General features: G+C 42.2%; 1 protein-coding gene across 1 annotated transcript in view; it reads right to left on the bottom strand.

Moving 5' to 3' along the window:
* The window catches only part of CAP2 (cyclase associated actin cytoskeleton regulatory protein 2), a 149,927-nt gene extending 132,518 nt beyond the window's left edge, over nucleotides 1-17,409 (bottom strand). The window contains exon 1 of the mRNA XM_052647869.1: nucleotides 17,266-17,409. The gene's annotated coding sequence lies outside the window, so the exon portion shown is untranslated. The remainder of the gene's footprint in view (nucleotides 1-17,265) is intronic.
* Nucleotides 17,410-25,676: the final 8,267 nt, after the last annotated feature.

The raw sequence follows: 25,676 nt of genomic DNA, 5'->3' as shown, positions 1-25,676 counted from the left end.
CAGACACTGCTCAGTCAAGTCAGGGAGTTGTTTCACTAAGACACATATTCACATTGTCAAGGTACCTGCCTTCATCTTTCCCTTAGCTTCCAAAGGGACCCTCGGGAGCCAGTTTCTCACCAAACAGCAAAAGACTCACCATTTTTATTATTTTTTAAAATATGCATTTATATTTTTTATTTGGCTGTGCCGGGCCTTAGTTGCAGCACGTGGGATCTTTCAGTTGAAGCATGTGAGATCTAGTTTCCCAATCAGGGTTTGAACCCAGGTCCCCTGCATTGGGCGTGGGAGTCTTAGCCACTGGACCACCAGGGAGGTCTCGAAGCCACGGTTTTCTTTTTACTGCAAAGAAGTTTCAAGAGTCTCTGAGCTCTGAAACAGTGGAATCAGAAGAGGAGAGATCAGAGAGTTACATGAATAAAAGAACACTAAATTTTTCACAGAACTGGAGAAAATACATATGATCCTGATTAGCCAACTGATTCTTACAAAGCCTCCAACAATGTTCCACTGCAGAGAAAAAAGCAAACAAGCAAACTTCAGCTTGATCTTCAAAAGGCCCTTACCCTACCTCACCAGGTTCCTAAGAGTCCATCAGCAAGACAACTCACCCCTTCCCAAACACAACTCCACAACCCTTCTATACTACAGTCCTGCCATTTCCACTTCTCCCAGGACCCCTTCAGACCCTGCTGCACCCAGTCTTTGAATCCCAACCCTCTAAGAGGTCATCCCTCATCCTACACATCAGAGATAACCTTCCTTGAAGTACTTCATACTTCAAGGTATAGAAGGACTTCATAAACAAACCACATAGAGAAATGACCTCCTCAGCCCATTTGCCCTCTCCACACTGTGGCATCACTCCCCAGAACCATCCCGGTTCAGTCCATTAGTATAAATACTTCTTCTCTAAGTTGGAATCTCTGAAGATGAGACACTAGGACTCATAACTTGACATAGTGGAAAAAGTATTTTTGGCATCAGAGAATCGTAATTTGAGACCCAATCCCTTCATTGACAACCTGTGTGACTCTGGGTAGATTGCTTAACCTGAGTCTCAGTTTTCTCACTTTCAATACATGAACTCATTCCTTCCTCTTCATTCGGACTTATGATAATTGTATGTGTCTTGAGCAGAGTTTCTGGGGCTACATATATGGATGAGACACAGATTCTATTTTCAAGGCACCATGATTTCTCTGAGGAGCAGACAGTTTGGCTGTTAAGGACAGCTGGCTCTGAAGGACACCAGGACACAGGGCACTGGGCTATTTCAGCAGAAGAGAGTCCAGTAATCAGAAACCATGTGGGACATCTAACTATATCTTGAAGGCTGGTGCTGTGCCCTGACTTGGGGTGATGGGGCTGGGTAAGGACAGAGGCATAAAATCACAGACTCTCAATGCTAACTGGGACCAGAACAGACCCCTAACACATTCCCTTCCTGAAGCAGGTGCTCTCTTAAACATGAAGTAAGGACCTTTTGCTGGAGACCTTTGGCTCTCCCTTCCCACGCACTTTCTGCACTCCTATGCTATTGAGGACTCTTTCTATTCCTGAGCTTTTCTATTTGCTGTTGTTTTGCTCTGCTGAGGCCATGGAGGAGGTAGAGGTCAAAGAGATGCTTCTAGGAGTTCCCCCCAGGGCCACATTCTGGCACTGGGAAAATAACCATGGAGTCCCCACTGGCCAGGCTACCAGGGCCCAGGCAGGGTTTCCATGGACCTTTTTGTTCCTCCTTAAAGTAAATGAATTGTTCGCCTTGTACCCAGAATACATAAAGAACACCTAAAACTCAATGAGAAGAAGACAAGTACACCAACTTAAAAGTGGGCAAAATATTTGAAGAGACATTTTTCCAAAGAAGATACGCAAATAGCCAACACTGCCTATAAAAACACTCAACGTCAAGTCACCAGGAAAATCCTAATCAAAACCACAATGACACCAGGTTATACCTTCACTAGAGGAAGTGAAAATACCCACTAGGATGGCTACAATCAAAGAGACAAACAATATCAAGTGCTGGTAAGGTTGTGAAGAAATTGGAACCTTCCTACATTGCTGGTGGGAATGTAAACTAGTGCAGCTGCTGTGGAAAAAGGTTGGAAGTTTCCTAAAAAGTTAAGCACATTTTTATCATACTGTTCAGCCATTCTACTCATATGTACCTACTTAAGAGGAATGAAAACATATATCCAGAGATGGCCCTGGTGACCTAGAGGCAGAGACTCCCTGCTCCTAGTTCAGGGGGCCTGGGTTTGATCCCTGGTCAGGGAACTAGATCCCGCATGCCATAACTAAGACCCAGCCAAGCAAATAAAGGTTAAAAAAAGAAAAATGTGTCCACACACACAAAGACCTGGACACAAATGTTTATGACAACATCATTCACAATGGCCACACATACACACACACACACACACACAAGATGGAAACAACCCAAATGTCCATCAACTGAAGGATGAATGAACAAAATGTGGTCTATCCATACAAAGGGGTATTTATTACTCAACAATAAAAAGGAGTGAAGTATGGATACATACTACAACATAAACAAACCTCAAGAACACTATGCTTGGTGAAAGAAGCAGACACAGAAGACCACGTATTGTATAATTCCATTTATATGACTTTCCAGAAAAAGCAAATCTGTAAAGACAGAAAGTAGTTTAGTGGGTGCTTTGGATTGGGGAGGGGCTTCCTGGTTGCTCAGAAGGTAAAGAATCCACCTGCAATGTAGGAGACCTGGGTTCAAACCCTGGGTTGGGAAGATCCCCTAGAGAAGGGAACGGCTACCCACTCCAGTATTCTGGCCTGGAGAATTCCATGGACAGGGGAGCCTGACAGGCTACAGTCCATGAGGTCGCAAAGAGTTGGACACGACTGTGTGACTTTCACTTTTGGGCTGGGGAGAGAAATGGGGAGTGACTGCAAATGGGTACAAAATTTCTATTTGAAGAGATAGAAATGATCTAAGGCAGGATTGTGGTGGCTGTTGTATAATGCACTAATAATCATTGAATTGTGCACTTTAAGTGGGTAAATTTACGGTATGCAAAATTATACCTCAATAAAGCTACAAAATGGAGAAGGAAATGGCAACCCACTCCAATAATCTTGCCTGGAGTATCCCATGGACGGAGGAGCCTGGCAAGCTACAGTCATGGGGGAGTCATACACAACTTAGCGACTAAACCACCACCACCACCAAAGCTACAAAAAACAAAACAAAAATAAGTACTTCTTTTTCTAAAGAGGTGGTTGAAAACTGGTTAAATCTGAGTGATTCTGCCACTATCATCTCCCTACAAAGTCACAGGTAGTAATTAAACTTGACCAGAGGTTGCTCTAAATGGCCACACCCCTCGCTCCTGGAACTAGCTGTAGGGGCCAAAATACTTGACTTTCAAAATACTTGACCACTTCCATACCTGACTTTGATTTACTACTTATGACAAGATCAGTTTTTAAATAGAGCTGTGGACCACCAGAAGACGCAAAGTTCTTTTTTGCTCTTTGGACCTGGGAGCTTAGAGTAAAGGGGAAAGAGAGAAAGAGGGAGAAGCAGAAAGGAAAGAATGGTGAGGGATGGGGAAAAAAGAGGAAAAAGAGTAAGAAAGGAGGTGCTCCCAGAGACGATTCAGAGAGAATATGCTCACGATACCCCATCTAAACTGTGTTCAAATGCAAGAGGCAACTCCTGACCATGAAGGATAAACAGCAGGAGTATTGAGAAGGGCAATGAAAACTGGGAAAATGAATCCATTTGTGAGTACATTTCCAGGCTTGTTCCTCTTTTCTCTTCAGAGGTGACTTGCAGTTGGAACTACACACCAGATACAAGCAACAAGAGAGGGCTTCCCTGGGGGTCCAGTGATTAAGACTCTGTGTCGCCAATGCATGGAGTGTGGCTTCGATCCCTGGTCGGGGTAGTCATCCACGCTGCATGGTGTGGCAACAAAAAATCTCTGAGAGAATCCTCCTCTTTTCAATCAGAAGCCTTGAATAGGAGGCCCATTTAAATGGAAGAATGTGAGGGAAAGTCTGGATTGTTTGGGTTTTTTTTTTTTTTTTTCCTTTTTTCTTTTTCAAGTGTGGCTACCCATCAGAGAACCACATGGTAGAAGAGCAAGCAGCAGCACAGACAGCTAAAATATCTCCCCCAAATCCTAGACGTATTGCCAGAGGAGCAGCGAAAGGGCCCTTTGTGATCCAAAGAGTGTAGTCAGAACCCCTGTCATTTTCCCTCTTATTTTCTGTTACTTCTTTGTGCAAAGGATGGCCCCTGTTTAAGGACACTGAACGGCAGCAGAAGTAGCTGACACCCCAAGAGAAACCCAGTCCTTCTGGCCAGAAGAGCAGCAAAAGGCTCCCAGGGGCAGAAGAGTGTGGGAGGAATTTCAGAATGGAGACAGCTGAAGAAGGGGGTCCCCTGACTTTGTACATTAACCAGTGGACAACCCCCAGTCTCACCCGTGAGCTATGTATGTATGGGACAGATCCAAAGGCTTTGAGAACTAAACTACGATTTAAGTTCTGCTCAAATCTTACTGCTCAAGTCCCAGACTAACCCCTAAACAGTGGTTCCATGGGATCCAATGCAACAGTGCAAAGGCTTTGAAAACTGAACTGATATTGGAACCATTCCCACAGGATGCAAGATAGAACTGTGTTGATTGCTTGGTAAAAGAAAACATTGAGCAATTTGAAAGGACCCAGAGGTCTCACAACATAATACTCAAAATGTTTAGAATTCAGTTAAAAAAAATTATCAGAAACATGCAGGAGAACAGGAGAACATGGTCAACCCTTAAAAGAAAAGACAATTATCACACACCAACTCCAAGATGATACAGATGTTGAAATTATCAGATAGATTTACAGAAGCTGTTTTTAACTATGTTCTAAGAAATAAAGGTAAACACTCTCAACATAAATGGAAAGATCAGAGTTCTCAACAGAGACACAAAACCTACAAAAAAGAAACAAATGAAAATTTTAGAACTGAAATATACAATAACAAGCACAAAATGCATGGGATGGGATCAAAAGCAGCACAGAGATGAAAGAAAATGTCAATAAACTTGATGTAAATACTATCCAATCTAAAGAAGAGAAAAAAGTTGAACAAAACAGCGCTGCTGCTACAGCTGCTTGCTGCTAAGTCGCTTCAGTCGTGTCTGACTCTGTGTGACCCCATAATCGGCAGCCCACCAGGCTCCCCGGTCCCTGGGATTCTCCAGGCAAGAACACTGGAGTGGGTTGCCATTGCCTTCTCCAATGCATGAAAGTGAAAAGTGAAAGTGAAGGTGCTCAGTCGTGTCACACTCTTAGCGACCTCATGGACTGCAGCCCACCAGGCTCCTCCGCCCATGGGATTTTCCAGGCAAGAGTACTGGAGTGGGGTGCCATTGCCTTCTCTGGAACAAAAAAGTGAACTGAGCCTAAAAAGCCTGTGGGATAATAGGAAAAGTATTGATATTAGTGTCACTGGAATTTCAGGAGAAGACAAAGAGACTGAGGTAGGGAACATACTTGAAAAAATAACAGCCAAAAACTTTCCAAACTTGGAGAAAGCTACACATTTACAGATCCAGAGTGCTATCTGTCCCGTTATTATACACATATACATGATACAAATGCAATGCATTACTGCGAATGCCTCCAAGAGAAGAACAAGAAAAATGAATAAAGATATTAACATAACTGTCTGAAAAGAAAGAAAGAAAATGCAGTGGGCTATCATCCTCTTTGGAGAGGTGTCACAAGTGTCAAGAACTTCAGTTTTCAAAAATCTTCTCTGAGTCTAGTAGAACAAGGACTCACTATCAATCAATGAATCGGTTAATTGATCAACACTAAACCTGCAGAAATGGTTTGCCACATCACAGACTCTTATTTTCAGGCTTCAGCAGTACATGAACCGTGAACTTCCAGATGTTCAAGCTGGTTTTAGAAAAGGCAGAGGAACCAGAGATCAAATTGCCAACATCCACTGGATCATGGAAAAAGCAAGAGAGTTCCAGAAAAACATCTATTTCTGCTTTATTGACTATGCCAAAGCCTTTGACTGTGTGGATCACAATACTGTGATCACAAAACTGTGGAAAATCCTTAAAGAGATGGGAATACGAGACCACCTGACCTGCCTCTTGAGAAATCTGTATGCAGGTCAGGAAGCAACAGTTAGAACTGGACATGGAACAACAGACTGGTCCCAAATAGGAAAAGGAGTACGTCAAGGCTGTATATTGTCCCCCTGCTTATTTAACTTATATGCAGAGTACATCATGAGAAACGCTGGGCTGGAGGAAGCACAAGCTGGAATCAAGATTGCCGGGAGAAATAGCAATAACCTCAGATATGCAGATGACACCACCCTTATGGCAGAAAGTGAAGAACTAAAAGCCTCTGGATAAAAGCGAAAGTGGAGAGTGAAAAAGTTGGCTTAAAGCTCAACATTCAGAAAACTAAGGTCATGGCATCCAGCCCCATCACTTCATGGCAAATAGATGGGGAAACAGTGGAAACAGTGGCTGACTTTATTTTTCAGTTCAGTTCAGTCGCTCAGTTGTCTCCGACTCTTTGCGACCCCATGAATCGCAGCACGCCAGGCCTCCCTGTCCATCACCAACTCCCGGAGTTCACTCAGACTCACGTCCATGGAGTCCATGATGCCATCCAGCCATCTCATCCTTGGTCGTCCCCTTCTCCTCCTGCCCCCAATCTCTCCCAGCATCAGAGTCTTTTCCAATGAGTCAACTCTTCTCATGAGGTGGCCAAAGTACTGGAGTTTCAGCTTTAGCATCATTCCTTCCAAAGAAATCCCAGGGTTGATCTCCTTCAGAATGGACTGGTTGGATCTCCTTGCAGTCCAAGGGACTCTCAAGAGTCTTCTACCACACCACCGTTCAAAAGCATCAGTTCTTCAGTGCTCAGCCTTCTTCACAGTCCAACTCTCACATCCATACATGACCACAGGAAAAACCATAGCCTTGACTAGACAGACCTTAGTCGGTAAAGTAATGTCTCTGCTTTTGAATATGCTATCTAGGTTGGTCATAACTTTTCTTCCAAGGAGTAAGTGTCTTTTAATTTCATGGCTGCAATCACCATCTGCAGTGATTTTGGAGCCCCCAAAAATAAAGTCTGACACTGTTTCCACTGTTTCCCCATCTATTTCCCATGAAGTGATGGGACCAGATGCCATGATCTTCGTTTTCTGAATGTTGAGCTTTAAGCCAACATTTTCCCTCTCCTCTTTCACTTTCATCAAGAGGCTTTTTAGTTCCTCTTCACTTTCTGCCATAAGGGTGGTGTCATCTGCATATCTGAGGTTATTGCTATTTCTCCCGGCAATCTTGATTCCAGCTTGTGTTTTTCCAGTCCAGCGTTTCTCATGATGTACTCTACACAGAAGTTAAATAAGCAGGGTGACAATATACAGCCTTGACATACTCCTTTTCCTATTTGGAACCAGTCTGTTGTTCCATGTCCAGTTCTAACTGTTGCTTCCTGACCTGCATACAGATTTCTCAAGAGGCAGGTTAGGTGGTCTGGTATTCCCATCTCTTTCAGGATTTTCCACAGTTTATTGTGATCCACACAGTCAAAGGCTTTGGCATAGTCAATAAAGCAGAAATAGATGTTTTTTTGGAACTCTCTTGCTTTTTCAATGATCCAGCGGATGCTGGCAACTGGATCTCCAGTTCCTCTGCCTTTTCTAAAACCAGCTTGAACATCAGGGAGTTCACGGTTCACGTATTGCTGAAGCCTCACTTGGAGAATTTTGAGCATTACTTTACTAGCATGTGAGATGAGTGCAACTGTGCGATAGTTTGAGCATTCTTTTGCATTGCCTTTCTTTGGAATTGGAATGAAAACTGACCTTTTCCAGTCCTGTGGCCACTGCTGAGTATTCCAATTTGCTGGCATATTGAGTGTAGCACTTTCACAGCATCATCTTTCAGGATTTGAAAGAGATCAAGTGGAATTCCATCACCTTCACTAGCTTTGTTCATAGTGATGCTTACTAAGGCCCACTTGACTTCACTTTCCACGATGTCTGGCTCTAGATTAGTGATCACATCCATGATTATCTGGGTCGTGAAGATCTTTTTTGTACAGTTCTTCCGTGTATTCTTGCCACCTCTGACAGAGCGTGGTCCACTGGAGAAGGGAATGGCAAACCACTTCAGTATTCTTGCCTTGAGAACCCCATGAACAGTAGGAACAGGCAAAATGATAGGATACCAAAAGAGGAACTCCCCAGGTCATTAGTTGCCCAATATGCTACTGGAGATCAGTGGAGAAATAACTCCAGAAAGAATGAAGAGATGGAGCCAAAGCAAAAACAATACCCAGTTGTGGATGTGACTGGTGACAGAAGCAAGATCTGATGCTGTAAAGAGCAATATTGCATAGGAACCTGGAATGTCAGGTCCATGAATCAAGGCAAATTGGAAGTGGTCAAACAAGAGATGGCAAGAGTGAACGTCAACATTCTAGGAGTCAGAATGTCCATCTAAAATGGACTGGAATGGGTGAATTTAACTCAGATGACCATTATATCTACTACTGTGGGCAGGAATCCCTCAGAAGAAATGGAGTAGCCATCATGGTCAACAGAAGAGTCCGAAATGCAGTACTTGGATGCAATCTCAAAAACGACAGAATGATCTCTGTTCGTCTCCAAGGCAAACCATTCAATATCACAGTGGTCCAAGTCTATGCCCCAACCAGTAACGCTGAAGAGGCTGAAGACGAGTGGTTTTATGAAGACCTACAAGATCTTTTAGAACTAACACCCAAAAAATATGTCCTTTTCATTATAGGGGACTGGAATGCAAAAGTAGGAAGTCAAGAAACACCTGGAGTAACAGGCAAATTTGGCCTTGGAATGCAGAATGAAGCAGGGCAAAGACTAATAGAGTTTTGCCAAGAAAATGCACTGGTCATAGCAAACACCCTCTTCCAACAACACAAGAGAAGACTCTACACATGGACATCACCAGATGGTCAACACCGAAATCAGATTGATTATATTCTATGCAGCAAAAGATGGAGAAGCTCTATACAGTCAACAAAAACAAGACCAGGAGCTGACTTTGGCTCAGATCATGAGCTCCTTATTACCAAATTCAGACTTAAATTGAAGAAAGTAGGGAAAACCGCTAGACCATTCAGGTACGACCTCAATCAAATCCCTTATGATTATACAGTGGAAGTGAGAAATAGATTAAAGGGCCTAGATCTGATAGATAGAGTGCCTGATGATCTATGGAATGAGGTTCGTGACATTGTACAGGAGACAGGGATCAAGACCCATCCCCATGGAAAAGAAATGCAAAAAAGCAAAATGGCTGTCTGGGGAGGCCTTACAAATAGCTGTGAAAAGAAGAGAGGTGAAAAGCAAAGGAGAAAAGGAAAGATACAAGCATCTGAATGCAGAGTTCCAAAGAATAGCAAGAAGAGATTAGAGAGCCTTCTTCAGCGATCAATGCAAAGAAATAGAGAACAAGAACAGAATGGGAAAGACTAGAGATCTCTTCAAGAAAATTAGAGATACCAAGGGAACATTTCATGCAAAGATGGGCTCGATAAAGGACAGAAATGGTCTGGACCTAACAGAAGCAGAAGATATTAAGAAGAGGTGGCAAGAATACATGGAAGAACTGTACAAAAAAGATCTTCACAACTTTATTTTTGGGGGCTCCAAAATCACTGCAGATAGTGATTGCAGCCATGAAATTAAAAGACGCTTACTCCTTGGAAGGAAAGTTATGACCAACCTAGACAGCATATTAAAAAGTAGAGACATTACTTGGCCAACAACGATCCCTCTAGTCAAGGCTATGGTTTCTCCAGCGGTCATGCATGGATGTGAGAGTTGGACTATGGAGAAAGCTGAGCGCCGAACAATTGATGCTTTTGAACTGTGGTGTTGGAGAAGACTCTTGAGAGTCCCTTGGACTGCAAGGAGATCCAACCAGTCCATCCTAAAGCAGATCAGTCCTGGGTGTTCACTGGAAGGACTGATGTTGAAGCTGAAACTCCAGTACTTTGGCCACCTGATGTGAAGAGCTGACTCATTGGAAAAGACCCTGATGCTGGGAAAGATTGAGGGCAGGAGGAGAAGGGGACGACAGAGAATGAGATGGTTGGATGGCATCACCGACTCGACGGACATGGGTTTGGGTGAACTCTGGGAGTTGGTGATGGACAGGGAGGCCTGGCGTGCTGTGGTTCATGGGGTCGCAAAGAGTCGGACACGACTGAGTGACTGAACTGAACTATACTGAACTGAGACTGTTATTTTTGGTCAGAAAATGGAAGCAGGATGAGTTTCAAAGGGATTTTCAAATTCTTATGTGTATATAACCTAAAAGAATTTTGTAAATCCCTCTTTCACATTTTTAGGTTGACATGTAAAAATTTTCACCAAAATGTGAACTGTTATGAAGAATGTAGCTGCCAGTATTCCATAAATATTGACATGTAAAACCAAAACTATTTTATCACTTGCTGAAATACATCCATTGAAACTCATCATCATTTACTTTAAAAGAATACATAAAGAGGTTGTTCTTTGACAGTCAAAAATCTTGCATGATTATATTTCTCCGTTAATTTATATTTCCATTATTCTCACTCTATAAGAGTTTATCCTAGATTTACATATTTCATGCTTTAATGTCTTTTATTCATTACTCTATCATACTTTTCTGTATCAAAAGTATATATATATGTATATATATATATCAGTTCAGTTCAGTCACTCAGTCGTGTCTGAGTCGTGACTCTTTGCGACCCCATGAACCACAGCACGCCAGGCCTCCCTGTCCATCACCAACTCCCAGAGTTCACCCAAACCCATGTCCGTCGAGTCGGTGATGCCATCCAACCAACTCATTCTCTGTCGTCCCCTTCTCCTCCTGCCCTCAATCTTTCCCAGCATCAGGGTCTTTTCCAATGAGTCAGCTCTTCGCATCAGGTGGCCAAAGTACTGGAGTTTCAGCTTCAACATCAGTCCTTCCAGTGAACACCCAGGACTGATCTGCTTTAGGATGGACTGGTTGGATCTCCTTGCAGTCCAAGGGACTCTCAAGAGTCTTCTCCAACACCACAGTTCAAAAGCATCAATTGTTCGGCACTCAGCTTTCTCCATAGTCCAACTCTCACATCCATGCATGACCGCTGGAGAAACCATAGCCTTGACTAGAGGGACCTTTGTTGGCAAAGTAATGTTTCTGCTTTTTAATATGCTGTCTAGGTTGGTCATAACTTTCCTTCCAAGGAGTAAGCGTCTTTTAATTTCATGGCTGCAGTCACCATCTGCAGTGATTTTGGAGCCCAGAAAAATAAAGTTGCCATTGTCTCCACTGTTTCCCCATTTATTTGCCATGAAGTGATGGGACCAGATGCTGATCTTAGTTTTCTGAATGTTGAGCTTTAAGCCAACTTTTTCACTCTCCCCTTTCACTTTCATCAAGAGGCTTTTAGTTCTTCTTCACTTTCTGCCATAAGGGTGGTATCATTTCATATATATATATATGTATGTATGTATTTAAATTCAACGGTAAAGAGTGCTCTCCTGGTTGTTACCACTGTAACTCTTACTAGAATGAACTTACCAAAACAAAACAAATACTACAAATGTTGACAAATATTACTGAATGTAGATAAAAGGGTTTTTTTTCATTGAAAACCTCTCTCTTTAGAGGTCTTATTTTTCATTTGTCTCATGCATATGGGATCAGTATACTTATTGCTAGAAAGAGTCAAGGTTGAAAATCAATTTCTCAATTTTTGTTTTTATCAATGTAAATCCTGGTAAACTATTCATATAATGAGATGCAAATGGATGACACTTTGTGATAGAAATGTCACTCAATTTTTTTGAACTCCTTGAGTTATATACTTAACATCACATGGTGATGAAATATTAAAATTATTTAAATCATCAATGTAAGGAAAAATTTAGGGAGACTGAAATTTAGTTGAGTAGCATAATTACTCATCCTTCTGGGTTATTTCAGTCATTTCTGATCCACGAGTCTGCTGTTGTAGTTAAAAGTTAACTTGTAGAAAATTGATAATAAAGCATGTAATAATTGTGTATTGGCATGCAAATATCGAGAGGATTCCCCAGAGAAGGAAATGGCTACCCACTCCAGTATTCCTGCCTGAAGAATTCCATGGACAGGGGAGCTTGGAGAGCTATAGTCCATGGGTTGCAAAGAGTCAGATATGACTCAGTGACCAACACTTTTTTCACACAAGTAACATTTATCCTGTGGAACTTCATTGGACTTCCCTCTTCCACAGTGGAATAAGCTTGCTTATATCTATTAAGCAAATTCATTTTAGCATTTTAAAATAGTGTTTTTCCACGCTTCTTAGGTGATGCGAAACCAGATATTACAACTAGAATTTAAATAGTATGAGATTTATAATAGGGTATCAGATTAAACCACTTGGTTTAGGGGAATGAATAAGCTGGGGTTATACCACTATTGTATATGTCAATCAACTCTCTTTTTGGTAATTAAAATACATGGCACATTCACACAGAAGACACATGTGTGCCAAGACACATGGGAAAAATTCTCCAAAGCAACAAAACACGGGCACCAACCCTAACGTCCATCAATAAGAGAAAGGATAAACTGTGGAATATTTGCCAACAATAATACATAGTTACATGCAACAACATGGATAATCCTTGAAAACTTAGTTTTGAGCTTTTTAACAGTGAGGTTATAATATACATATTCCCTTTTTATAAATTAAAAAAAAACAAAGGAACTTCCTTGGTGGTCCAGTGGATAAGAATCCTCCTTCCAACGTGAGGGACACAGGTTTGGTCTGTGGTCTGACAACTACGATCCTGCACGCCAAAGGGAAACTAAGCCACTTGCCACAACCACTGAGCCCACGCTCCAGAGCCTGTTGCTGCAACTAGAGAAAGACTGAGTACTGCAACAAAGACCCAGCACAGCCCCCCCCCCAAAAAAAACCCTCCAGTGACAGAAAAAAAATAAAAGGTCCCTCCTAAAGAAATGTAAAATAAAAGACATGGCTTTAGAAAAACAAGCAAATGTAGACAAACTTGATTAGGAACGTATACATGTCACAAAACTGTTTTACAATAAAATCAGGAAGGGTCAACACAAAATCTAGTGTAAGGATGGGTACAGTGAATGTCATAGGAGAAGGGCATAAAGAAATATACAACAGTATGGGTAGCAATCTAGTCCTCTTTTTCTAGCCTTCTGTTTAACAACTTTATTGAGATATGGCTCACATATGATTATAGTACTATAATAGGTTTATAATACATATACATCTTTGAAAGGTTGCAACTTGAAGGTCTGTATGTAGGGGACTTACTGTACAATTCACCCATCTGAAGTGTACCATCTGATGATGTTCACAACCATCACTAATTTTAGACCATTTTGCCACCTCAAAAAGAAACCCTGCAGTCTTCACTATCACAACCACCCCCACCAGCAACCTCCATACCTAAGAATCACTATGCTACTCTCAGTCTCCATACATTGCCCCGTTCTGAACATTTCCATATGAATAGAACCATACAATGTGTGGTCTTTCGCGATTAAATTCTTTCACTTAGAATAATGGTTTCAAGGTACATGTAATCAGTATTTCATTCTTTTTTATGGCCAAATAAAATTCCATTGTATGGATATATCACACTTTATTTACCCATTCCTCAGCCTATGGACATCTCAGTTATTTTTAATTTGGCTGTTATTCATCAGTCGATGGACATCTCAGTTATTTTTAATTTGGTTGTTATGAATGGTGCTGGTATAAACATTTATGTACAGGTTTTTGTGCTGACATGTGCTTTCATTTCTCTTGGATATATATACTTAAGAGTGAAATTGTTGTTTCACATGGTAACTCTGTTTAATTTTTGAGGAACTGCCCAATTGTTTTCCAAAGCAACTGTACAAAAAATATTTCTACCAGCAACATATAAGGGTGTCAAGGGTTCTAACTCCTTCCCATGCTCACCAACACTTATCTGACTTTTTGATTCAAGCCATCCTAGTGGGTGTGAAGTGGTATCCCACTGTGGTTTTGATATGCATTTTCTGACGAATAATGATGTTGAGCTATCTTTTCATGTGCTTATGGCCATTTGTATATGTTCTTGGGAGAAATCTCATGCAGATATCTTGACTATTTCTATATTGGGTTACTTCTTATTACTGAGTTGTAAGAACTCTATATATTTGGATACAAGTTCCTTATAAAATATAGGATTTTAAAATATTTTCTCCCATTCTGTGGGTTATATTTTCACAATTATCTAGTTCATAAGCCCTAGTTTTTAAGGGCTGAACGCCCTAGTGAAAGGGCTGCCATGTTAAGTTGCTTCAGTCATGTCTGACTCTTTGAGACCCCATAGACTGGAGCCTGGCAGGTTCCTCTGTTCATGGGATTCTCCAGACAAGAACACTGGAGTGGGTTGCCATGCTGCCCTCCAGGGGATCTTCCTGACCCGGGGAGTGAACCTGAGTCTCTTATGTCTCCTGCAGTGATAGGCGGGTTCTTTACCACTAGCACCACCTGGGAAGCCCGTGACAGGGCTACAGGCAGTTATTTGAATATTATATTTACAGTTTACATGAACTTACCCAATTATTTTTATGTATATCACATAACTGAATTAAAAAGGCAACTTCATACATAAAGATGCCTATAAGGAAATATTTGACACAAAACAAAACACTGCAATGCCCAAAACAAGTTAATGCTACTCTTGAAGGTATTAACTTAACTCCTGGGTATGACTTACTACTACTACTGCTAAGTCACTTCAGTCGTGTCCGACTCTGTGTGACCCCATAGACGGCAGCCCACCAGGCTCCCCCGTCCCTGGGATTCTCCAGGCAAGAACACTGGAATTTCTTTCTCCAATGCACGAAAGTGAAAAGTGAAAGTGAAGTCGCTCAGTCGAGTCCGACCCTCAGCGACCCCATGGACTGCAGCCTACCAGGCTCCTCCATCCATGGGATTTTCCAGGCAAGAGTACTGGAGTGGGGTGCCTGCCATTGCCTTCTCCGGGTATGACTTAAGCTCCCAGTTAATCTGGCCCATTGACCCTTTTGAAAGGTGCCTCTCCAAGCACTTCCCTGGAGGTCAGTGGTTAAGATTCTGCCTTCCAATGCAGGGAGTAAGGGTTCAGTCCCTGGTTAGGGAGCCAAGATCCTACATGCCTTGTGGGCAAAAAGCCAAACTATAAAACAGAAGCAGTAATGTAACAAATTCAATAAAGACTTTAAAAATGGTCCACAACAAAAAAAGAAAAAAATCTTAAAAAAAAAAAAAAATAGGTTCCCCTCCAAACTCTGCACATGGTAGGAGGGAACAGTAAACTACTACCAACGTGACAAACCTGCCCCCTTTCTCCAGCTGCTTTTGTGTCTCCCATCCTCTCCCAAGATAAAAATGAATTTTACAGTTTTTACTGCCTGAAGAAAAAAAAAAGACTATTTCAGTACTATTTCAAGGACAGGGGTGCCTGGCAGATGCTACAGTCCATGGGGTCACAGAGTTGGATAACAAATTTCAATACTGATGAAAATTATATGAACTTCAAATGTCAGTGTCCATGAATAAAGTTAAATACAGCCACATCATTTCCTTAGTCATTTTCTGTGGCTGGTTTCAAGCTACAACAGCACAGATGAGTAGTTACTAAAGAGACCAGAGCCAAGAAAGCCTACAAGTTTACTATCCAGCCCTTTACTCTAAACCTTACATCAACAAGTTAAAATACTTTTCACTTCTACAACAAGCAGCAAAAACCTATTTCCTACTAGCCAAGACTGCCTTGACATTTACCTTCATGATTTCTCAATTTTTTCCTCTTTAATTTTAATAAATATTTATGATACCTCAGTTGTAATTTATTAAGGACTTTTAGATTTGGAGATCAAAGAGTAGTGTTTCCTTAAAAAATAATGTAGTATCTTCAAAAAGTCACAACCACACTCAAACTGTTGGGTTAATCATTTTAACAAACTTTTACTGCCTGTTCATGAAAGGGTCGGAGTCAAATACTGCTTGGTGCAGTAAAATCTTTAAAAAAAAAAAAACAAAACACCCACCCTTGCCCTCAGGAGGCTTACAGTCTAACTGGACTTTATAACTATAAGAACAATTCCCCCAAGGATCACTCCACAGCCGTAACCTTACATTACACAGGCTTAGATATTTTGCCAAGAATTCTAAGCCATGTTCCTTAAATTTAAAAAGTCTTATATAAGCAGTAAAGAAATAGTACTCTGCAAACAATTCTGGTTAACTTTCGTGGTTTAAGTCCCATAGACTTCTGCATTCCTCTGACTATATAACCAGAGGTTCTTGATTTTTTCTGCTGTGTTCATCTCCGCTTTGGCTGTTTGGACCTAATTCTAGTTCAATATCCACATTCATTCCTTTTAGAGAATGCAATAATTCAAATATTGCTAAACCCTGCAGCCTATTTGTGATGTCTGACACCACTCTGATGCCAATAAAGGCAAGGCTATTTGCATATGTGATTATTAGTCCCCAAAGTGAAGATAATGAAGCTGCTTCCACCAAACCCCTCTACCCAAGGAAAGACTCAGTGGTGGTGAGGTGACCTCTTCCGAGCTATCCCTAAATGCCTCAGTGGCCAGTACATTTTTTTTTAAAGTGACTCAAGACCTCAGGTCAGGTTCTGCAGAGAAGCCAGGTCCATTTCTTTCCAACACTTCATGGCTAGGATCAAATTCAGTCCAATGACAAACCCCCCTTCCCCAATACCCCGCACCCCCTGAGGCTCAGGGCAGAGGAAGTGAGCATCCCCAAAGTTAGACCCGCCTGGAGTGCGGCTGCGAGGCCTCAGCCACGGGTCCAGCCCCGAGCCCGCTCCACGCCCGCACCCGCTTTCCAGCCCGGCCTGCGCGGCGCGCACCGAGCAGGCGGCGGGGGCGGGGAGCGCCGTTGCGCTGACCCAGATGGGGTGCCCCCCTCACGCCCGCACCCCCGCGTCCGAGCCCTGCACCCAGGCCCCGCGGCCTCCTGCTTCCCCCGCTTGCGGGCCAGCAAGCGCCTTTATTCCCCGCGCGCCTCGGCCCGGGCTCCTCTGCACCCCACCCATGGAGCGCAACTTCCGAGCGCGGCCGCGGGGTGCTCCCCCCACTCCACCCCGCGCCCCTCCCGGCCCGGCCCGGCCCGGCAGCTCTGGATTACCTCCCCTCGGGTTCTGCGGTCCGGTGCTGGGCTATGCCAATCCGCGCTCGGCCACTCGCGCGCCCTCCTCCTCTCCTCCTCCTCACCGCCCCCCCAGCAGGAGTCGGTGTCGGTCACGCTGCTCCCGGGGAGAGTGGCCGGCGGCTTCCGGGAGCTCCAAATACTGACTCGCTGAGAGGGAGAGAGAGGGAGAGGGGGGAAGGGAGGGGAGCCAAGCTCCGCCGGTGGGGAGTGGAAATAAAGGGGAGCGGAGGGGAGAGGGGGGATGGAGGAAAGGAGGGGCAGATGGGCCGTGGGAGAAAAGCGCGAGAGGAGGAAGGCAGAGGGCGTTAGGCTCAGATAGGAATGAATTCGCTGCATCAGGCAGCCTCGCAAAGAAGTCTGGAAAGATCCGGGAGGCTCCTGGCTGAAGGAGCCGACGACTGGATCCTCAAAGGCTTGTGCAGAAGAAGGATGGGTCTTTGGGGAGCTACAGACCGGCCAGTGTTCTCCCCAACCCCAGCAGAGGGATAAAGGTCCTGGCTGGAGGAGGGAGGTGGAGAAGCAACACTTCAGCTAGACACCAAGTTCAGATGCATTCATATTTTGTAACAACATTTTAACAATGTATTTTAAAATGTACTTTACATACAACATCTTTTTGTAAAAATTGCCTGATTGTTTAAGGATAAAAGTGCTGTGCTTAGTGACCTCCTAAACTGTAGTACGCCAGGCCCCTCTGTTCATGGGGATTCTCCAGGCCAAAATACTGGAGTGGGTTGCCAAGCCCTCCGCCAGGGGAATCTTTCCTACCCAGGGATCGAACCCAGGTCTCCCACATTGCAGGCAGGTTCTTCACCGTTTGAGCCACCAGGGAAGCCCACTTCCTGGTACCCTAAACCAATTTACTTTTATTGTATTTGTGGCCATTCCCCTTGGTATGTTGACTACAATTACAAAACTGGAGATTTTTACTTTTTTTGTTAACGCTGTTAGAAAGAAAACATTGATTTTTCAGTTTTCATTAGTTTATTTCAATATGAAAAAGTAGACTTGAAGCTCTTCATTGAATGAATGCTAGGAAAATAGTTGCAGAGAAGAAAGGGGGCGGGGTTGCATCGATATTTCTTAAAGCAAAATTTGTAAGCAAATAGTAAGATGAGTGTCTAAAAAGCCAGTATTTTCTGTCGGTGTTAAAATTGCATGTAATTTGGTTCTGTGAATGACAAGGCTATTCTGACCCCAGAGGTCATAACTTAAGGTTTTTTCCTATCACACACTCTTCTTTGTCCAACATTGGTGATGAGGGGTGCCTTCTTGCTCCCCTTTGTCTGGAAAGAAGGGAGACAGAACGACATTGTTTATGTCATTGATCACATCGCTAAGTGAATGGACACATTACACATATCCAGGACCAGTGCTATCCTTGCCGTGCACATGCCTTGCATTTGCTAGGTATCCAGTACATTTTTACTGAAGAATGAATGAACAGACGAATCTTTAAAAATATATATACATACATATATGTTCCAGGAATACAAAAATTAATATATCCCTAAGAACCAATTTTTACAGGTTCACAGGAAACTTCCAAGCTTCCAGTTTAACATGACTTTTTTTTTTTCTCTAGCATTAACTTCAGCAAGCATTAATAGAGCATTTCTTTTGGCTAAGCATATTTTGCACTGGAGTGTAAAGTATTATGGAGTATAAAGGTGAATGAATGAGGCACAAATCCTCCCCTTGGATTTATAAGCTAGTAAGAAGATAAAGAGAGTATAAAAATAACCACAGTGTAAGCAAGACTTTAAAACATGGTCCAAGAGAAGTACGAACAAAGTTTGTGGATATGCAGGGGAGGGAGGTTTTTTCTAGTTCCGGGAACCAGAGAATGCATTCTGGTGGAAGTAAGAGTTAATCTTTCAAGCAGAAACAGGACAGTAAGAAAGGGCAGTGGAGGGAAGGGCACTCAAGATGAAAGGACAACGGGTCTCAGTATGTCACCAAAAGTGGAGAGGTGATGAAGGATGGGACATGTATGAAGGAGAATCAGTGAACTTACATGAACGCAGAGTTGTGGGACCCAGATCTGGGAAAAAAAAAAAGTTTAGGCCCCAGCAGATGGAGACCTTCAATCTTAGCCTAAGTTCTCTGAACCCTAAGGGGCAGGCACTGGAGTATTATTGACAGTTTTGGACGAGAGTCATGACACAGTTGATTTGGTGGTGCCATCCAGGACTGGAAAGAGGAAACAGAGAAGTTTTCTAAGAAATAATTCACTAGTTTGAGTGGGAAAGTAATGAGTCTTAACCTGGTGCCTGAATTCTTCCCTTCACGAATTGCACCTGGCATAGCATCTGTCTGCTATGTGATGGATGCCTGCATGGCTCACCCCCCCCCCCCCCCCCCGCCAGTGAACTCTTCTTCCTCACAGCTCTCTAACACTTACTGTCCATATTTTCTAACTAGATTCAAAAGTTCCAAGAAACCAAGGATCGTGTCTGTTTAAAGGTTCAAGGCTATTTTCTCAAGCCTGACACTTAAAAAATCATTGAGTACACACTTATTGATACATTTTTATTTTACAGAATTAGTTCTGAAGGTGGTAGAGTTGGAAAGAACAGGGCAGACACTGGGTTTTTCTAAATATTTTTGGACCTTGAGATTCCAACCCAAACCCTTGCCTTTCTTCTTAGCAGATATCATATTATCTGCTTTACAAGGAGGCTGGTGCCATGCTAACCTCTACACCTCTTCATTACATTACATTTGAATTAAGTTCCCCTTCATTGCCTAAGCTAACAATATTCTTGTTTTATTCCGCCTCTACATTGCAACCGAGACTCCTCCTTCCCACTGATTTTGTCTCTCTGGATAACATTCTGGTTGCTACCGGCCAGGCTATACCAGAAAGCTGATAACATGACAGACACATGGGGAAGAGGGGGACCCATCACTGGAATGGTTCTGCTGTTCTACATTCCTTTATATAGTATAAAACGTTTAAACTGACAATTTTATAAGAAGGGGCTTTGCTAGGATCTCCTACCCTCACGGCTGCTGACATACTGAGACCAGATTATAGTCCCTTTGATATTCTACCTGAATCCCCTTTCCTGTTTTCCAGTAAGAGATCATACCAGTAAGCGGAAAACAGCTAATGAACATGGAATGTGATGGCCATACCCTAACTCAAAGGGCTAATGAACACAGGGTTCTATTTTTATGTTTAGTTTTTAATACAGATTTTTAATGAGTGAATGGCCGAGGTTGTCTTTTTTAAAAAAATATTTCTTTGGCTGCACCCACCATGTCTTAGTGGCAGCAGTTGAGATCTTTCAGTTGCAGCATGTAATCTCTTAGTTTTGGCTCAAGGGATCTAGTACCCCTGAGCAGGGATCAAACCCTGAACCCCCGCATTGGGAGCACGGAATCTTAGCCACTGGACCACCAGGGAAGTCTTCACAGGTTTTTTGGAGCTTTTCCCAGCCCATGAGGAAGAAAGAATAATAACGACAGGTCTCCACGAACACTCCTCAAGAGTTTTGAAGAAAAAACATTACCAATGTCCAATGAGACACTGCCTTTCATTTTATTTTTATTTTATATTTTTTTGCCTTTCATTTTAGTTACTCCCAAGTGGAAAGTTATCAATGGTAATTTACCAGCAGCTGATCCACACATTGTGGGTACTGAGAAAAACCACACTTTACACAGACAGAGCCTGATAATCATAGAGAAAAGTTACACTTACCATGTGAATGAGTTCTTTACATTGTTTCTTCTCAAATAGGGAACCCGGAGAGCTCAACTTGCATCCTGACCCTCTCCTCTCCATTGGAAGTGTGTGTTCCAGAAGTCAAAGACTCTAAAAACAAATTTAAAATAGTCCAAACTTTTGCCATGTGCAGGTCCTTAGTAAAAAATTCTATCTAATTTACTTCCATTTGTCCTGACCCAGCATCTATAAGACTCCTTAATGGCTACATTTTGCGGTCTGATTGTTCCCCAGCGTGCAGGAGTTAAACTGAGTTTTCACTGGATGGAGCAGTTACAATGTATGCCAGAGCTGGCCACACCATATAACCTTTGCCATCATCACCTCCATTGCCCACCTTCCCCTCCACCACCACACACAGCCCCAGCCTCCTTTGGCTACACCTTGTTCTTGGTTACATAGTTCTAGCACAGGGAAATGAATTGGAGATAGCAGCATACCTCTTCTTCCCAAGGTGAGGATTCTTAGTCATTACTTTGATGATTCTGTCCACCCACCAATGAGGGTGGGGATGGGGGTAGGGGGTGGGAAAGACGAGCATGAAAGGTGAGTGGATGAATTATAAATGGAAGAAAATGAAGAGGAGCAATGCCAGTTTCCACAGCACTACAGACAATAAAAATAGCACTTTTTATTCGTTCAGTGAAGAGAGATTCTTAACCCGAGATCCCTAGACAGGCTTCAGGAGTCTGTGAGCTCCATAAGGCGTGTGCAATGTTTTAGGTTTTATGCATTTATCTGGGAAGATACTCTACAGCTTTCATCATGTTTTTCAGAGTCATCTATGTCTAAAAATTGATCAAGGTATCAATGATTTTACAGAAGTGCAGAGAAGAGGTTCTTTCCTGCTTTTTCTTTCCAAGTCCCTCCACAAAGCCAGCATCTCAGGCTTAGGTGAACAGAGTCTCTGGCTCTCCAGGACAAAGGTGTGATCAGCCTTGCTGATCAGAATTATCCTGGCCAACCATCAATCTTTGGAGAATATCTTCTTTATTTAAAGGGCATCTTGTGATGGCCATACCTTAACTCAAAGGGCTAACTCACTAATCGCAGGCATCAAGGAGAGCATGGGGAAAGGTTCAGTGGCATTTGAGATGATTAAAAGGGCTAGTAGACACCACTCAGACCACCGGGCACATCTCTATTAACCCACTTTGCTGATAAGACTGTTCCTGCATGAAAATTTTATGTAGTTAGAAATAGATAAGACTGCTGGGCTTAAACCTAAGGATTCTTTTTATATTCCGCTGATTTGTTGGAGTTATACCTAAATACTCCAGTCCACATTCATCTCTTCTGTCATTAAATACCTTTGAAATTGAATACATTTACAGTTTATTCATTACAATATATAGAAATCACTCTCTTAAAAATTTTTTCCAGGTCTCATCTATCTATATTTAAGTGCCTAAAAGCAGAACCATACACAGGTCCAATTTACTGTTAATCATTATGTAATGCTAAAGAAAGGGCTGCCCATAGCCTCCTCCTCTTGACAGATGTTAACAAAGAGCCTCCATTTATCTGTTGGCCAGGGGCCCTTGTGCAGGGCACACCTGCATAGCTGTACACAGTGGTCCTAACCAATGAGAACATGACATGCAATCCATGGTCAGTAAGCATGGGTTTGCTTACTGAAACAAATCCAGATTTAGTCAGAGCTCAGAGAAATAGACCAGTCCATTTGAGATAGTACAGAAAATATAACTTTTGTTTATGACATTTAATATATTTTTAAAAATTCTAACTATTGAGAAGAAATAAGATAATGAATTTGAAAATATGATGAATGTGAGAAGTAACAGATTTAATTATAATCTGTTATAATTACTGGAGAAGGAATGACAACCCACTCCAGTATCCTTGCCTGGAGAATCCCATGGACAGAAGAGCCTGGTGGGCTACAGTCCATGGGGTCAAAAACAGTTGGACACGACTGAGCGACTAACAATCAGTAATTATAAAAATAAATCACAGTAATAAAACATAATTAGTAAAACAAGATTCAGAAGTTTAGAGGCAGCCTAAGGGAGAGATTATCCAAGAGAATTTAAGAGACCTAGTGGTCTCAATATGAATCCAGAAAGAGGATAGAGAAAGGTGCCAACACAGTATTTAATTCTGAGTATAAAGAAGGCTTGAGAAATTGAATTGCCTGAGACCAATGGTTATGCAAGGTTTTAGTAGTAAGAAGGCAAGTTTATCTTTCATTTTAATGGAATATCTTAAAACTAAAGAAAACAGGAAATTCCCTGGCAGTCCAGTTGTTAAGACTTGGTGCTTTCAGTGCCATGGGCCCAGGTTCAATCCCTGGTGGGGAAACTAAAATCCCACAAGCTGCATGGTGCAGCCAAAAGCAAACAAAACACCCAACCAAACAAACAAAAAATAATGAAAATATACAGCGAAAATAATCATATCACCCTAACACGACACACCAGTATTTGCATGTTCTTCCACTTTTCATATTTTTTACATGATATACTTTGTTGCCGTAAGTTTAAAGGTGAAGTCAAAATGTATAGCTAAAATAGAGAATTATATTTTACTTTAAAAAATAAGATTATGTTTATTACGTAGAACACACTTGCCTAATTTGATCACAGCAGAAGTAATGCTTACATAGAACTGCTGTAAGAGGAGTAGCTAATGATGGAGAAGAAAGACTGAAGAATGTGAAGTGTATCGAGAATGTGGCCAGAACTAACAACCCTCTTTTAAATGATGGAAATGCCAAAATATCTATCCACAACAACAACATTCAGTTAGGGAACAATCTAAAAAATATACATTGTCTGGAAGAAACTTTCATTGTTCAAGATAATTCTAAGCAGTAAATATAATAATGAGTGGTCCATTATGAATTTAACATTGTGCAGATGTATTATATATGCAGCATGTATTAAATACAGAGTATGTTTAACACATGTAAAATAAAGAGTGGGTTGATCTGCAAATTCATGGACTCTAAGACAGCAAGTGGAAAATTCCAAAACAATAGCTCCCTCTCATCAGGTATATTCCTAGTCAGGGTGCCTGAAAACATTTTACAATGGATGACTCTAGATATCCAAGTTTCTGCCTGTTTTAGTTCAACAGTCATCAACAAAACAGGAAAGATTAACTTTTAATAATTTTCCTGGCTAGCTCTCATACTTGGAAAATAGTATTCTATTGAGTTCTGTGGATTCATCAGGTTTTCTGGAAATAATACAATCTGGACTAAGTATTTTGTAATGATCCAAGGGGAAAAAAAAAAAAAGAAAAAAAAGGCTGATTTAAACCTAATCCTTCTTTATGACACCTCAAGAGTTTTGTTAGTGTGTTCCCGCTGTTTCTAGTCAAACACAAGGGATAGACTCGAGTTATTTAGGTGTCTGACCTATGTGAAAGGAAGACCTATGAGCCTTCTTACCAGTTCTGGTCAGAGCAGTGAGCCTTTGTCTCCTCCTTCTCTCCCCCTCACTTCCCACCCTAGATCATCTCCATCATCTTGTGACCAAAGGAGAAAATAACTCCCCAGCTGTCAGTGGCTTTCTCAGCTGCCAACACAAGAACCTGAGCATACAGAGGAATTAAGGACAGACAGTCAACATGCACATTTCTGCTTATACCACGTGGGCTTCTGCTGGTGGTCATGGTGGGTACCTCTGCCTACATCCACCAGTGCTCCCTGAAGCATGTCTGAAGCTACAGTAAATACTCAGCTTTTTGTTGTTGTTATTCTTTCTGCTTTTGCTTAACTGTCCTTTTGAATATCCCCATGGACCACTGGCAGCTAGATTTTATATGAAACAGAGAGAACATATTGTTCACTTTATGCCATTTCAGAAATTCTCTGGGTCCTGTTGGACCTGTTAATAGTTAGTGGACCAGTGGTGGGTGGAAGGGAGGAGGCTCTGACTGAGGAGCTGGGATCTGGCTCAGTGTTGGCCCTTGGACCAGGCTTCTAGGACAGACCACGCTTCTACTTTTCAAGGATCAACAGGGGTGCAGACTGGAGAAATGGGAGGTACGTGACAGTGAGGAAAAAGTGAAAATACTTTAGATCCATCTGGCAGTGCATGCATGGAGGGAGGCCTGGAAGGGGCAGCAGAAAAGGCTTGGGACTCTCTACAGGGCAGACAGGATGGATGGAGCCAGAGCCAGGACCAGCGTGTGGTGCCAGCATTGGCTGGCATGGCTGTGGGTGTCTTGGGTGAGGCTGAACCAAGGCCTGGGATAAAAACCTCCAAGTTCACCACCTGTGACCATGTGGCAGGTCTCCCTATGGAGTCCTAAATCTAATTGGAAGGAGCTTAGAAGAGCTCCACTTTCTATTCCCTGTTTTAAGGATAAAGAAAGCATGAATGGGTGACATTGTGCATTTCTGAAGCTTTATTAAGTATCTATACTTCTGTGATTTTCTCCCAGTGTTGATGAAATAATAGTGGATGAAATAAAATCAATGTAACCTCTGCAAACTCCTGTGGGAAAATTTGATGGATGAGAAAAAGGATTCTTTCTTTGGCTGTGTCAGGTCATAGTTGTGGCACTTGGGGGTCTTCAATCTTTGTTGCATCATGAAGGATCTTTTTTTTTTAGGGGTGGCATTTGGAATCTTTAGTTGTGGCACATGGGATCTAGTTCTCTGACTAGGGATGGAACCTGGGCC

The sequence above is a fragment of the Budorcas taxicolor genome, chromosome 11 (genome assembly GCF_023091745.1).
Source record: "Budorcas taxicolor isolate Tak-1 chromosome 11, Takin1.1, whole genome shotgun sequence".
In the NCBI taxonomy this organism is placed as follows: domain Eukaryota; kingdom Metazoa; phylum Chordata; class Mammalia; order Artiodactyla; family Bovidae; genus Budorcas; species Budorcas taxicolor.
The sequence above is the reverse complement of the archived record's forward strand: the minus strand, read 5'-3'. Positions and strand labels throughout refer to the sequence as shown.